This window comes from Miscanthus floridulus, chromosome 9 (assembly GCF_019320115.1).
Source record: "Miscanthus floridulus cultivar M001 chromosome 9, ASM1932011v1, whole genome shotgun sequence".
In the NCBI taxonomy this organism is placed as follows: domain Eukaryota; kingdom Viridiplantae; phylum Streptophyta; class Magnoliopsida; order Poales; family Poaceae; genus Miscanthus; species Miscanthus floridulus.
In genome coordinates this window covers 78,631,815-78,645,546 of record NC_089588.1, presented here as the reverse complement: position 1 = coordinate 78,645,546, position 13,732 = coordinate 78,631,815, and positions in this window count along the sequence as shown.

Genomic DNA, 13,732 nt, shown 5'->3' with positions numbered 1-13,732 from the left:
ATGCATGCCCTAACCACTGTATCCTGTATCGGGGCAATGATTATGAGAATTTGACGAGTTGTCCACACTGTGGCTTTAGTCGGTACAAGAAAAATGCTGGTTGTTGCGTGGATGCAGAAGACGAGGGAGGCTTGCGGGGTGGTCGGAAGAAGAACAAGAAGGGGGCAAAGAAGAGCAGTGTGGCCAAACAGATCTCGGCTCAGCAGGACGATGAAGAAGAGGGTTACATGCACAGGAAAAGTCCAACACTGTCGGTGTGGTACTGCCCATGACCGATCGCCTGCGTGCAATATTCGGGAACCCGGACGATGCCAAGCTCATGTCCTAGCATGCATCAGCTGACCGCCTGAACGACGATGGCAAGCTACGGCACCCATCCGATGGCAAGCAGTGGAAGGATTTCGACGAGGCCTACCCGGAGTTTGGCAAGGAGCCCAGGCATGTTAGGTTCACGCTAAGTACCGACGGGATGAACCCGTTCGGTGAGCTTAGTAGCTCGCACAGCACTTGGCCCGTTGTGCTCACCATGTACAACCTACCTCCCCATCTATGTCAGAAGCGTAGGTACCTTATGCTGACCATGCTTATCTCCGGACCGAAGCAGCCCGGCAACGATATAGATGTGTTCCTAGAGCCGTTCATGGAGGAAATGAACATACTATTTGATGTTGGGGTCCAGATGGTGGATGCATCCTGCAAGGAGAAGTTCATACTAAAAGCAATCATCTTTGTCACCATCACTGATTACCCCGGTATCTTCTCACTGTTGGGGCAGATCAAAGGGAAGACCGGCTGTGTAATTTGCATCGACGGGACCTGCTACACTTACCTTAAGGGATCCAATAAGATGGTGTACACGAGGCACAGACGGTTCCTCACAAAAAATCATAGGTATAGAAGAAGTATTATGAACAAATACTTTGACAATCAGGACGAGCCACAGCGTGATCAACCGACGCAGACTAGTTGGGGGACAAAGGTGTATGAGATGGTCAAGGACATGGATCAGGTGGAGTTTGGAAAGAAGAAGAAGCCGCCTGAAGAGGGGAGCAAGCAGACAAGGAAGCGAAAGTGGGACCAGACGGAGGAAGTCCCCTCCGCCGTTCCTTTCAAGAAGAAGTCAATTTTCTTCAAGTACCTGTCGTATTGGAAAACACTGAATACACCCCATGCCATCGACTGCATGCACCTGGAGAAAAATGTCTTCGAAAGCACGATCGGTGTCCTGCTGGACATCAAGGGCAAGACAAAGGATGGTATTAAGTCACGGACGAATCTTGTCAATCTGGGCATCAGGCCGGACCTTCACCCGGGACCGCCTCAGAACGGTAAAGTCGATATCCCGGGTGCGGCCTGCAACCTAACGCAAGACAAGAGGACGGCTTTTCTTAAGTTGCTTAGGGGTATCAAGGTGCCGACTGGTTTCTCTTCCAACATCAAGAGCCTGGTCTCCATGAAAGACCTCATAATGACCGGCTACAACTCACACGACTGCCACGTCATGCTGACGATGTTCCTACCAATTGCGATTAGGGCTATCCGTCCAGAGTACGTGAAGATGGTCATCACACGGATGTCATACTTCTTTAATCGCATCACTCAGAAGGTCATTGATAAGGCTGAGCTGCCTGCCCTAAAGGAGTTCATTGCGGAGACCCTTTGCCAGCTCGAGATGTGCTTTCCACCATCTTACTTTGATATTATGCCACACCTAATGATGCATATGGTTGATTAGATCCATCAACTAGGCCCCGTGTACCTACACCAGATGTGGACATACGAGCGGTTCATGTCCACCCTCAACAGATACGTCCATAACCGCGCTTACCCGGAGGGCTCTATGATCGAGGCATACACAATGGAGGAGGCTGTGAACTGGTGTATGAGGTACATAAGAGATGGGAGGGTGATTGGGTTGCCTGTCCATCACCACGAAGGCAAAACTTCAGGGATGGGGTGCACAGGCCAAAAAGTGCGCACCGATGTGGCAAACCGAATGGTGCAAGAAGCTCATTACAGCATCCTTCATCAGTTAGTGAGCATGGAGAAATATATTGAAAAGAACCTGGAAGAGATCCGCGCCGCTAATGATGGACAACGCACGGAGGCATGGGTCCAGAACCATCACAAGAGCAATTTCGTAGAGTGGCTCAAAGAGCAACACATACCCCTTGAAGGATGCCCTGATGAAGATACGGAGACCGTTAAGAGGCTTGTGTTAGGCCCATCAAGCCAAATCACCATGTGGCAAGGGTATGACGTCCAGGGCTACAGGTTCCACACGAAAGACAAGGACAAGAAGAGCTCGGCACAGAACTACGGTGTTCGATACGAGGGCAAAGAAGAGTACACGGGCCAGAGGAGGCAATACTATGGGCAAGTTGAAGAAATATGGGAACTTGACTACGGCCAGAACCTACGCATAACCGTCTTCCGTTGCCTGTGGGTCAAACCGAATGCGGTTGCAGTGGACAGTTATGGGCTAACCACCATGGACCTCAAAAGTATCGGCTACAAAGATGACCCGTGGGTACTAGCAACCAATGTCGCACAAGTGGCCTACTATATATATGCAGAGGACCCAAAAAGGCATGTGGTTGTGTCCGGAAAGCAGCGGATTGTGGGAGCTGATGAGGTGCAGAGTCCCAAACAATACAACAACTACGCAGAGCTCGAGCTTTTTACCGATCATCCAAAGAAGATCAAGGCCGTCGAGGACCGATTCAACAAGTCCAGGATGATGCCGTGGGCCTGCCCCGATGGTGAGAAGAGGACGGTGAAAGCACCTGCACCAAAATGATTTATGTATCCCAGAGACATATATGTAATAATATAGCTCGATCTATTGAAGACAAGTTTTGTAACTTATTATTAATATCATGGAACCATACTACTCTACTAGTACTACTGAATCTACTACTACTACTATACAATACTACTCTACTAGTAGTACTCAACCTACTATTACTATAGAATACTACTACTATCTATTGTACTACTGCCTACTACTACTCCCTCCTATACTACTAGTATACTACTACTACTGCCTACTACTACTCCCTCCTCCTCTACTCCTCTACTCCCTCCTATACTACTATTCTACTACTGTTGCTCCTGTTTTTGATTTGTGAAAGGTTTTTGTTTAATGGGGCTGGTTCCTTTTTTGGCATATGCAATGATGAACTTTTTTGGCATTTGCCTCTCTTGCTTGTCATTGGTAGTTTGGCATTGTCAATTGCCATGATGCCCATTAATCCACTGCCTACACTCTACTACCTACACTCTACTGTCTACTGCCTACACTCTATAGCTTGATGCAAATTTTTTGATTTGTGAAAGTTTTTTGAGATGGCTAGCTACTACTTATCCCCTTACTGGTACTCTACTGCTTGATGCAAAATGGTACTTGTATTACCTATTTCTCTCTACCACTGTTGTCTTACTACTGCTGCTGCTACTCTGAATTCAACTGAACTGCTATACTACACTTGGTGAATTTTGAACTGCTATACTACTGATCTATGATGCTTTTGGTGAACCCTAGCATTTGAATTCAATTCTTTTTGCTGCCTATGATGCCAAAGAAATTTATGACAAAATTCTGAGCATATGCCACTGCCTATGATGCACCTTGCCTTTAAACTAATTCTGAGCTAAATTTGTGAGAATTTTGAGATGAATTGGTCACTCTGCTGCAATTTTGCCAAATTTGATATAATTTGTGAGAATTTTGAGATGAATTGGTCACTCCCTCCTTTACTACTAGTATACTACTACTACTGCCTACCTCTACTCCCTCCTGTACTACTACTAGTATACTACTACTACTGCCTACTACTTTCTAGTAGTATACTACTACTAGTATACTACTACTACTGCCTACTACTACTCCCTCCTCCTCTACTCCTCTACTCCCTCCTATACTACTATTCTACTACTGCTGCTCCTGTTTTTGATTTGTGAAAGGTTTTTGTTTAATGGGGCTGGTTCCTTTTTTGGCATATGCAATGATGAACTTTTAAACTTATTGCTGAGGCAGTGGCATATGCAATGATGTGAACCCTTTATGCTGAGGCAGCGGCGATGATGATCGAGTGCCCCTGCTAAACTAGGATGGCTTGTATACCAGATACAAGCAACCAGTTTAAAAGCGATGTGATGACAATGGGGCAAATCTGAGCCAACTACTACTACTTTACTACTCTACTTTACTACTCTATAACTGTGTCTATACAACTGAAATATGTATTCATTGTAGCTTTCCAATGGCAGAGGAACCGATAAGCGAATGGCGCGACCCTACCCCTAGTGCATCATCATCAACTAGCCTCGAGAGCCAAGTGTCCATGACCCCGAGGCCAACAAAGAAACGTCGTATAGAGGACGAAGATGATCCGACCTACCAACCGAGGGACGACAAAGTTGAAAGTGCGCGGTCTCCAAACCCTGAACAGATGCCGGTTGTGCCTCGAGAATTGAATTTCGAGGAGGAACAAGTCAGTGACAAAGAACCCCCCGCTCCATCTCCAACCACTTCAGGCAAGTCTAGTGGTCAGAGGACAAAGCTGAGAAGGGGGGAACACGAGAGGCACCGGAGGGAAATCCACAGCGAAGTCCATGTGATCCATGAGGTGGGACCAGAGGGAAACCCGTTGTCGCCACCCACGATCCTTGCCAAGTTCAGCAACCAGGTGGCATGTATAGTCAAGGACAAGGTGGAGATCACTTGGGAGGAGTGGAACAATGTCCCGGTCGACTACAAGACACATATCTGGGGTGAGGTGACAAGGAGCTTCCATTATCCCGAGGACGCCGATCTGGACAAGTGCAGGGAGTGGGTCATGCATGTGGTAGGAAGAGCCTTTAGAAACTTCAAGTCCATGCTGACCAGGTACTACCTGAAGCTAGGCAAGTCACCCTGTGTCAAATACACTATGGTGAAGGAACATCACTGGGAAGAGTTCTGCAAACAAAGAACAACAGAAGAAGCAAAGGCAAAGAGCGCCAAGTTCAGCGCACTCGCAAAGAAGAACCTGCACCCCCACCACTTGGGCATGACTGGGTTTGCTGGTAAGAGGCCCTAGTGGCAGGAGGAAGAAAGGGCTAGAGCTGCCGCCGGGCTTCCCGATCCGTACGACGGTGTAGACTTGAGGGCTAAGGACTTCATTTATGCCCGCAAGCCGAAGAAGCTCAAGGAGGGCGCGAGCAAGTTCAATGAGCCCAAGTTTGAGGAGGTGGAGAGGGCTCTCATCGAGGCCGCTAAATCCAAGGATAGCTTTGAGGTTTGCAGGGGCCAGGACTTGCTGACCCTAGCGCTGGGAACCCCCGAGCACCGTGGCCACGTCCGTGGCATGTCGTTGAAGATGAGCTGGAACTCAGTGGAGTCATGGCAATCCGACGCTGCCACATACCGGTCAAGGCAGAGGTACAAGGAGGGCATCTTTCAGAAGGGCTATGATCAAGGCATGGCCGAAATGATCAGTCGGTCCATAAAAGAAGCCTTCATGAGCAATGACCTAGATATGGTGTCGATGAGGTCACAGATGCTTCGCTAGGCTAGCATGGCTGTGCATCAAGTTCCACAAGGGCAGACACAAGGGCAGCCACTGCCGATGATCGAGGATCACCCAAGGCACCCCGTCGACGACATCCGGCAACCCATGCGCGTCCACCTCAACATCCCGTTCGGCAGGGCGAAAAAGTTGACCGTGGGTGAGGGTTACATGCACCCCAAAGAAGATATCAAAGATTTCAACCAAGACCAGATCCCTGCCAACTATGCTGCCATGATACTTACATGGTATGCGACCCAATACGAAGAATTTGAAATGGAATATCCAACTGCACAAGGGGTAACAATCCTTGGAGCTGCCATTGGTTCCGAAGTCCTGTGGAACAAGGACGACATAGAGATCATTCTCTCGACGCCGACTTCTACGCCGATGGCGACACCAGCATCACAACCATCCGTTGCTGGATCTTGTCCCCCCAATGATCCAGATCACGGCGATGGCGATGACGAAGGCAATGGCGGGGATAACAAGGGAAGGAAGTCACCCCAAGGCACAAGCCCTCACCCTCGTTCTCCTCCTCCAACAACAAGTCCACCTCCACCTCCCGATAGTCCGTCTAAGGGCATAAGCAAAGGACCGAGAGGCACGGAGGAACCGGGGGCAAAGACACCGCCTGCTGCCATTGCGAGCACAAGCCAATGTCCTCCACCGCCGGCGAAGACTAAAGGCGACCAAGGGCATCTCACATACTCACTTGAGTTCGAAAGGTATGGTAGCAGCGAGCATAATTTGCTAATAACTTTTCTTTGCCATAATATGGTACTAACATTTCTATCCCAGGCCGAGATCACCTTTCCATCTATTTCCTGAATCGGATGACTGCCCCGGCCATTACGAGCATGGGAAGTTCATGATAACCAAGGCCCAGCTCATCGACGAGGAAAGGTGGGAGACAAGGAGGTTTCATCTCTGGTACATGGAAGAGGCAAAAGCTGGCCTACATGGTTTTCTAGTCAAGGTTGTGGCGGAGTACTTCCACTTGCCCGGCAATGATGTAGAACTCCCCGTGGACTTCCATGACATGTACAGACTACTACGGGAACAAGACCTTAACATCGCCCAAGTCACCTTGTTCTCTATGTAAGTGATGAATTGCGAGTTTCACATATCACCTGCCTTTGAATCGGTCAAGACTACTTATATATGCCACGATGGCTTGTTCTTGCAGGTTGATGGCCTATATATCCAAGGAACTAAAACTTGATGTTATCTATCTATATCCAATGCATATTGCTCAAAGAGTCATCATTGGTTACCACCTAGATGACAATCATCCAACCATGAAAGACTTGACCAAGCGACAGAGAGAGGCGCACAGGAAGAAACTGATGGACAATGAGAAGTTGAACATTTCAAGGTACATACTAGGAGCAATGAAGAAGATCAGGAGAAATGGGTGTATCGTAGCTGCCTACCACTTTGGGTAAGTCGAAGACATGCCTGTAGAGATAAGTGGGTAGCTAGCTAGTATTATTATTTCTCATTGTAACCTGTATTTTGTTTCAATGGCGCAGCCAAGGCCTCGAGGGTCACTAGGTTGCATTTATCATCTACCCTCAGGATGGCAGGGCCTGTGTATTTGATTCGTTGAGAATGCCAAACTTAAAAGGGTACAAGGCCTTTGAAGATTGCCTCAGAGTGTAAGTGACTGAACTGTCTTCTCATATGCGTTCTAATGCCCTACCTAATACTAGTACATTTCGTATAGCGCTTATAAGGAGTACGTGAAGGATCCTGAATGCTATGATTGAAGAACAGAGAATTTTAAGGCTAAGCATAAGAACCGCATCAAAATCAGACGCAACTTTCCGGTAAGTATTTGAAAGGTTTAATTGTGCTTTATGTTCATAAGCGTTCTAATGCCTGTATTCTAATGCTTGTGTATCGATCATGCAGTGTGCCAAACAACCAGTAGGATCATAAACCTGTGGCTTCTACGTCTGTGAGTACCTGAGGGAGTGCAAGCAGTACAGCAGCAGTTGGAGGGTGCTCAAGAATGGATTGAACTGGTGGAGAGACGTGCAGAGCACCCAACACTCCTTCAAGCAGACAAATGCGGACATATGTAAGTTTGTCTTAGACAAATGCGTGCTTGAAGGGAGCACGTTCTTCAATGAGAACAGCCAGCTAGCGATTTTATCGGAGTACGAGAGGCTGAGGAAATGGCCCACGATGATGCGTCCGCAAGATTACTCCTTAGGGCATGTATAACGACTTTAATATGTAAATGTAATGAATTAACGATGACAAGAACGACTAAGTGAATGTATATATATATATATATATATTATCTCATGTGTAATGCCTGCATACTTTTTAAGTTTAATATGTGAAATCTGGATGTGATTTGAATTTGAACTTGAATTTAAATTTAATTATATGCCTGCTGTATTTTTTTTAATTCAGGAAATAATTTACCGAGGCGGGCAAATAATAATGCCCGCCACGGCTAACGAACATAACCGCGGCGGGCGGTGTAACGTGTCCGCCGTGGTAAAATAATTTACCGCGACGGGCGGTTCAACGTGACCGCCGTGGTAAAAGTATATTTACCGCGGCGGTCACGTTACACCGCCCGCCACGGTAAATCAATTAACCGCGGCGGACAAAGCCGCCCGCCGCGGTTAAGCCACGATTTACCGTGGCCTCTATGCCGCGGCGGACGGCTTTGCCCGCCGTGGAAAATCAAAAACGCCCGCCTCCATTAAAGTTTGTGTAGTAGTGTTTATCAACCGAACACTCGCTTATATCCGAAGCAGCTTTAATCTCAAGATAGTACTCATTAGATTTCTCCTTCTGAGTAAGATAAGCGTCGTATAATCCATTAAATAAAATCTTCTATTTAATACTTCCATGCTCTGGGAGAGTAGTCATGTTGTTTAAAGTCACAATAATTCGGCTTTTGAAAACTGAAGCCGAATTGTGAATATTAACAAAAACACATGGTGCTGAATTTTTATTGATTCGGCTATGATTATTAGTAACACGTGAAGCCGAATCATGAGTATTAACACTTGAATGCCTTGCTGAAATTTCACTAATTTTGCTATGGTTATGAATTAAATTTGAAGCCGAATTGTGAGGGGTAACTCCCACATATGGTGCTGAATTTTCATTGATTCGGCTATGGTTACTAGTAACACATGAAGCCAAATTATGAATATTAGCACTTAAATACCTTGCTGAATTTTCATAAATTCGACCATAGTTATTGGCAACATATGAGGCCGAATCATGAGCATTAGAACTTGAATGTCTTGCTGAAATTTCATTCATTCGGCCATAGTTATTGGTAACATATGAGGATGAATCATGAGCACTAGCATTTGCACATGATGTTGAATTTGTAGGCAAAACCTGTGATCTATTAGCATATCGTCCACCATAAGAAATTTGAGGGTAATTGGTTGAATATTTAGCATCACCATAGCCAATTCTCCCACGAAGGTGCACTACACTTGAGAGCGCACGCGACAGAACGCCGCATGGGGTACTGGAAAGACTTCCTCGATGGTGAAGCGCGGTGCAGAGCATGATAGTGCCTTGAGGGCAGTACGGGTCGATTTTGGTCAACAATTTTGAATGTGAAAGCCCTAGTTTGGTTTGGCTAATTGATGAAACCTATTTGGACTATCCTAATTGCTAAGTGTGTGTAGCTAAGAGAGGTTAGGTCCAAAGCCAAGTGGAGTGGTCGGCTATGATGATAAGTGCTCCAACTTGGAATGAAGAAAGAGAAAAACAAAATGGGCTCAAGGCAAAGGTATACTTGATGGGGCTATTTTGTTTTTGGCACTCAAGACAATATAGAGGGTGTGAGTGTATTTAGGATTGATAGCCGGACTATGAAGAGGGGAGAAATTCATTTGTGAAATGCGGTTATCAAAGTGCCACAAGATGTTCTCACTCATTGCATATGCATTTAGACACTAGTAAGTGCTAACACCCTTGAAATTGCTTTGGAAGTATGCTAACACACATGCACAAAGGTGATACACATTGTGTTTAGCACTTGGAAGCAAGGGTTCGAAACTTCACCGGCAGAGTGTCCGATGGTGCCACTGACGCCCTATATAGAAAAGACATAGTTTCACAGAACTGACCGGACGCTTGTCCTCGTGGGACCGGACGCATTCGGTGCTTAACCCTAGGTGCACTGGATGCTGGCCCCATGGGACCGGACGTGTCCGGTGGCTAACCCTAGCCTCGGGCTCGCTGGCTAGGGCGACCGGACGCTGCCCCTGAGAGTGACCGGACGCTCCTGGGCCGCTGACTCGCGCTGATAGAGAGAGGACCAGACGCTGAGCGAGTCCGGTCAGTACTGATCGGACGCGTCCTGTTGGGAAAATCAGTTTGGAACCTCTCTGAGTAATGACCAAACGCTGGGTCTTACGAGTCCGGTCGGTTGACCGGACATGTCTGGTGCAAGCGCAGTGAGCACGTGTGAGTTAGCCGTTGAGCGCCAACGGATAGTTTCAAACGGCTAGGACATGTGGCAGACAACGAGCGACCGAACGCTGCGCACCGGACACGTCTGGTGCACCCTACAGCGCGTCTGGTGCGCGCGCAGATAGCCCAATGAGTTGGCCAATGGGTATGTTTTCAATGGGATGTCTATAAATAGTTGTTGGCCAGCTATGGGGCAACTCTCTTGACATTTTTGACATTCTATACATCCCATTGTGCTAAGCATACTCCCTCCCACTCATCTCTTTGCTTGATAGTGTAAATCAAAGTGAGATTTAGTGATCCAAGTGCATTGCTTGAGTGATTGCATCTAGAGGCACTTGGTGATTGTGTTTCGCTGCGGATTTCTTTTGTTACTCTTGGTGTTTGCCACACCTAGACGGTTTGGTGCAGCGAGGATCGTTGAGCGGAGGGTGGTGTTTGTCTCCGGCTCCGATCGTGGTGATTGTAAGGGGTTCTTGAGCCTTCCCCGTGGGAGTTCACGAAAGGCATCTCTAGTGGATTGCTCGTAGCTTGTGGATCCCCATCTTGTGTTCATTGTGCGACACCCGATTGCGGGTTTGGCGTGTGATGACAATTAGCGCGTGAACCTCCAAGTGGGTGAATCGCTACAACAAGGACGTAACTTGCCGGCAAGCAAGTGAGCCTTGGATAAAAATCTTGTGTCATCATTACTCCAAGGATTTCATTGTGTTTATTAATTCTAGACTTGCCACGGCGGTATAACCATCTCTATCACTCCTTTGTATTTACGTTGATATACATCTTGTGTAGTGATAGTTTACCTTACTAGTTGTAATTAGCTTTCTTGCTAGTTCCCTAGTAGTAGTTGTTCATCTCAGTTGTTGAGTGCCTAGAAAAGTATAGCTCACTAGACTTGTGATTAGGTGGCTTGCAATCCTCTTGTAGTGCTAGCGCAAAACTTGCATTACGCCTTTTAGTTTTCTAACCACCTTGTCTTAGTGTTGTTGTAGAAATATTTATTAGGCTATTCACCCCCTCTAGCCATTTAGGACCTTTCAGAATGCGAACTAAAAAACTTTTTCTATGATTTTAAAAGTTCAAACCAGATTTCAAAATTCTTTGTTGCACAACTTCTACAGAAAAAATGTACGGATACCATTTTAAAAAAAAGTTATTTATACTCCAATTTTGAAACAAGCCAAAATTTCCATTGCTCGCGCTTAGCGAGATCAAGCATTCTGTCGCCAGGCTTGCCAAACTTTCTGTGTATGAATTATTTTGGCCTTTTGATTGTAATTTCAAGGATCAAAGCTACAAATATATTGGGCATTTATTTAGAAATAAGGAATTTTGTAGATGCATGAAAATAAATCCTGCAAGATAGGTTCAACAATTTCGGCAACTATTTGCATGAAAAGTTTATTTTTTTTGAAATAACTATGTTGAGGAATTACATATTCGATTGGCTCACAAAGAAAGAAAACAAAAACCGAACGAATACAAAGGCTTTAAACCATTGTCGAACAGATAAAAAAAACTACATAGCTCAGTCATGGCGCAAGGCTTTCCCTGTCCCAATCCTTCATACTTGAATGGGCCCCACAAAAAACTGCAAAAGCAGCTTTACAGGTGTGCCAACTAAGTTCTTGTTTGCCACGGCTATAAACGGCTTTGGGTCCTTGCTACAATGCATGGAAGAGCCAAAGCTTGTGAAGCAAAAAAAAAATAGTGTTTTCACTGTCTCCTTGTTCATTTTAAGGAAAGTGAAAAATAACTTCAGGCTAGCCTGAAGGAGCTGGAACCAAAGACGTCTGGGGGCTCCACCAAACTGGGTCTAAAACACTCGCTTGAAGAGACCCTAGGTTCCACAAGGTATACAACAACCGAATTTTGTTGTAAATCGTACTCCTAACTCAGATCTATACATCTAAGAGCAATCCTAACCCAAAAACTATGAGATGGTTTCCATGTTTACCAAGTCAAGTAGACACTACACATGGAAACCACATTCTCAATCAATAAATTCTTCAAAATTAATTTTTTTTCAAATCAAATGTGTTCTCTCTCATATCATCTACCAATCGCTTCTATTTGTATCTTCGCTCTGGTATTAACATAGTTACCAATATAAGAAACAATTTCCTTGTTTCTCTTTATTAACTATAATGGCACATCAGTATTTTGCTTAGTTGGTACACTAATTAATGACTATAGAACCAATTTAGTTTGTGGGCTGGGAGTGCTCTAACAGTGGATTCGTGGTCCTTAATATGTTGTTTACATGGACTTTTTTCCCGTGAGATGTGCTAGCTTTTTCTGCTATTTTGTTGGGGCATCGGACCCATGTGGCCACCAAATGTTGTCTGGTCAGAAATAATCATGCATGCATATGGGCACTTGGCCGATATAGTACAGTATATATAAATAATAATAATGAAGTTGGCCAGAAATAATCATGCCTGCATATGCGCACCAGGAATAGATAATTTAGTTTACAAATAAAGGAGATTGGAGCTCAATACTTTGGCCAAATAAAAAAACGTTGATCCACTTGTGCTTCGAATAAAGCACCGGGCATAAATTAATTTACAATCCGATTAGGGCTCACTGCACAAGAAGAAGGTGGTATCGAATATTCCAACCACGAAATCTTATATCAAAAAATGGCCACTTGTCTCCTCACTTGCACGACTTGATGGAGGTTGTTTGATATCTTTGTAATCGTGTGGCAAAAATGTATATTTCTTAAGGTAACTTTTGTTTAAAAAAAGTTACTATGTCTATTGAGATCGTTAAATTAGGAGTAGGTGACTACGAGGCTGGTTACGGCTCTTAGGGTCATTTATTAATTAGCATTGTCAAAAGAAGCATGACTATTAGATTGGTTAGATAAGGCTATTCCCTGTGGAATTTTCATAGAAGTCTCGGTAGGCATTCATTGTTTATTTTACAATCAATGTTGATTGGAGCCCAATTCTTGTGCCACAATCAAAATAGACTGACTGGGGCATGGAATAAGATCATGGTATCAAAAATGCCATCAACCAAAACTTATAATTAGCAGTAATTTGTTTACACTAGAAACTATATTCTTAATAGATGGTCTGTTCAAAATACTTTTTTGACCAAGCACACGTCTTATCTCTCCTATGATGTACCTATCACATTTATTCATGTCTTGATTCTTGTGTAGACATAGTTTCTTGATTCCAGTGCTTGATCGCCATTTTGCTTAGTTCACACCCCAATAAAGCTAGTGAAGGCCCAAAAACATGGCTTCACCGGCTTCTCATGTTGCCTAGTTCATTTGAAGTGAAGCTGAAACAGTTTTACAGCCTGCAACGGTAATCTAAAGTGCTGTAAGGTGCTCTTCAGTAGAAGGAGCATAGAAGCTGAAGCCCCTATAAGCTGTGCCAAAGAGAGCCTATATGTTTTATTAACCAATAGGACTTTGCCCCTCCTCTTTCTTCAAAAAAAAAAGTACATGTGTGTGCATCGAAATCTGTGCTGCAAACCGTGAGAGCTATGCAATCCTAGCACCCAACACAAATCAACCGAATTGGCAACAGAACTGCAGCTCACTTTATTTGTTTTCCTTCCATTCTGGTGTAAATTGGATGTCACGTGGGAGAGAACCGCGAGGGAGAGTGTAAAATAAATGAACTCACTTGTGACACTCAATTTCTAAGAAAAAATAATTTGTAGTGACAATTTATTTTTGCCCATAGCTG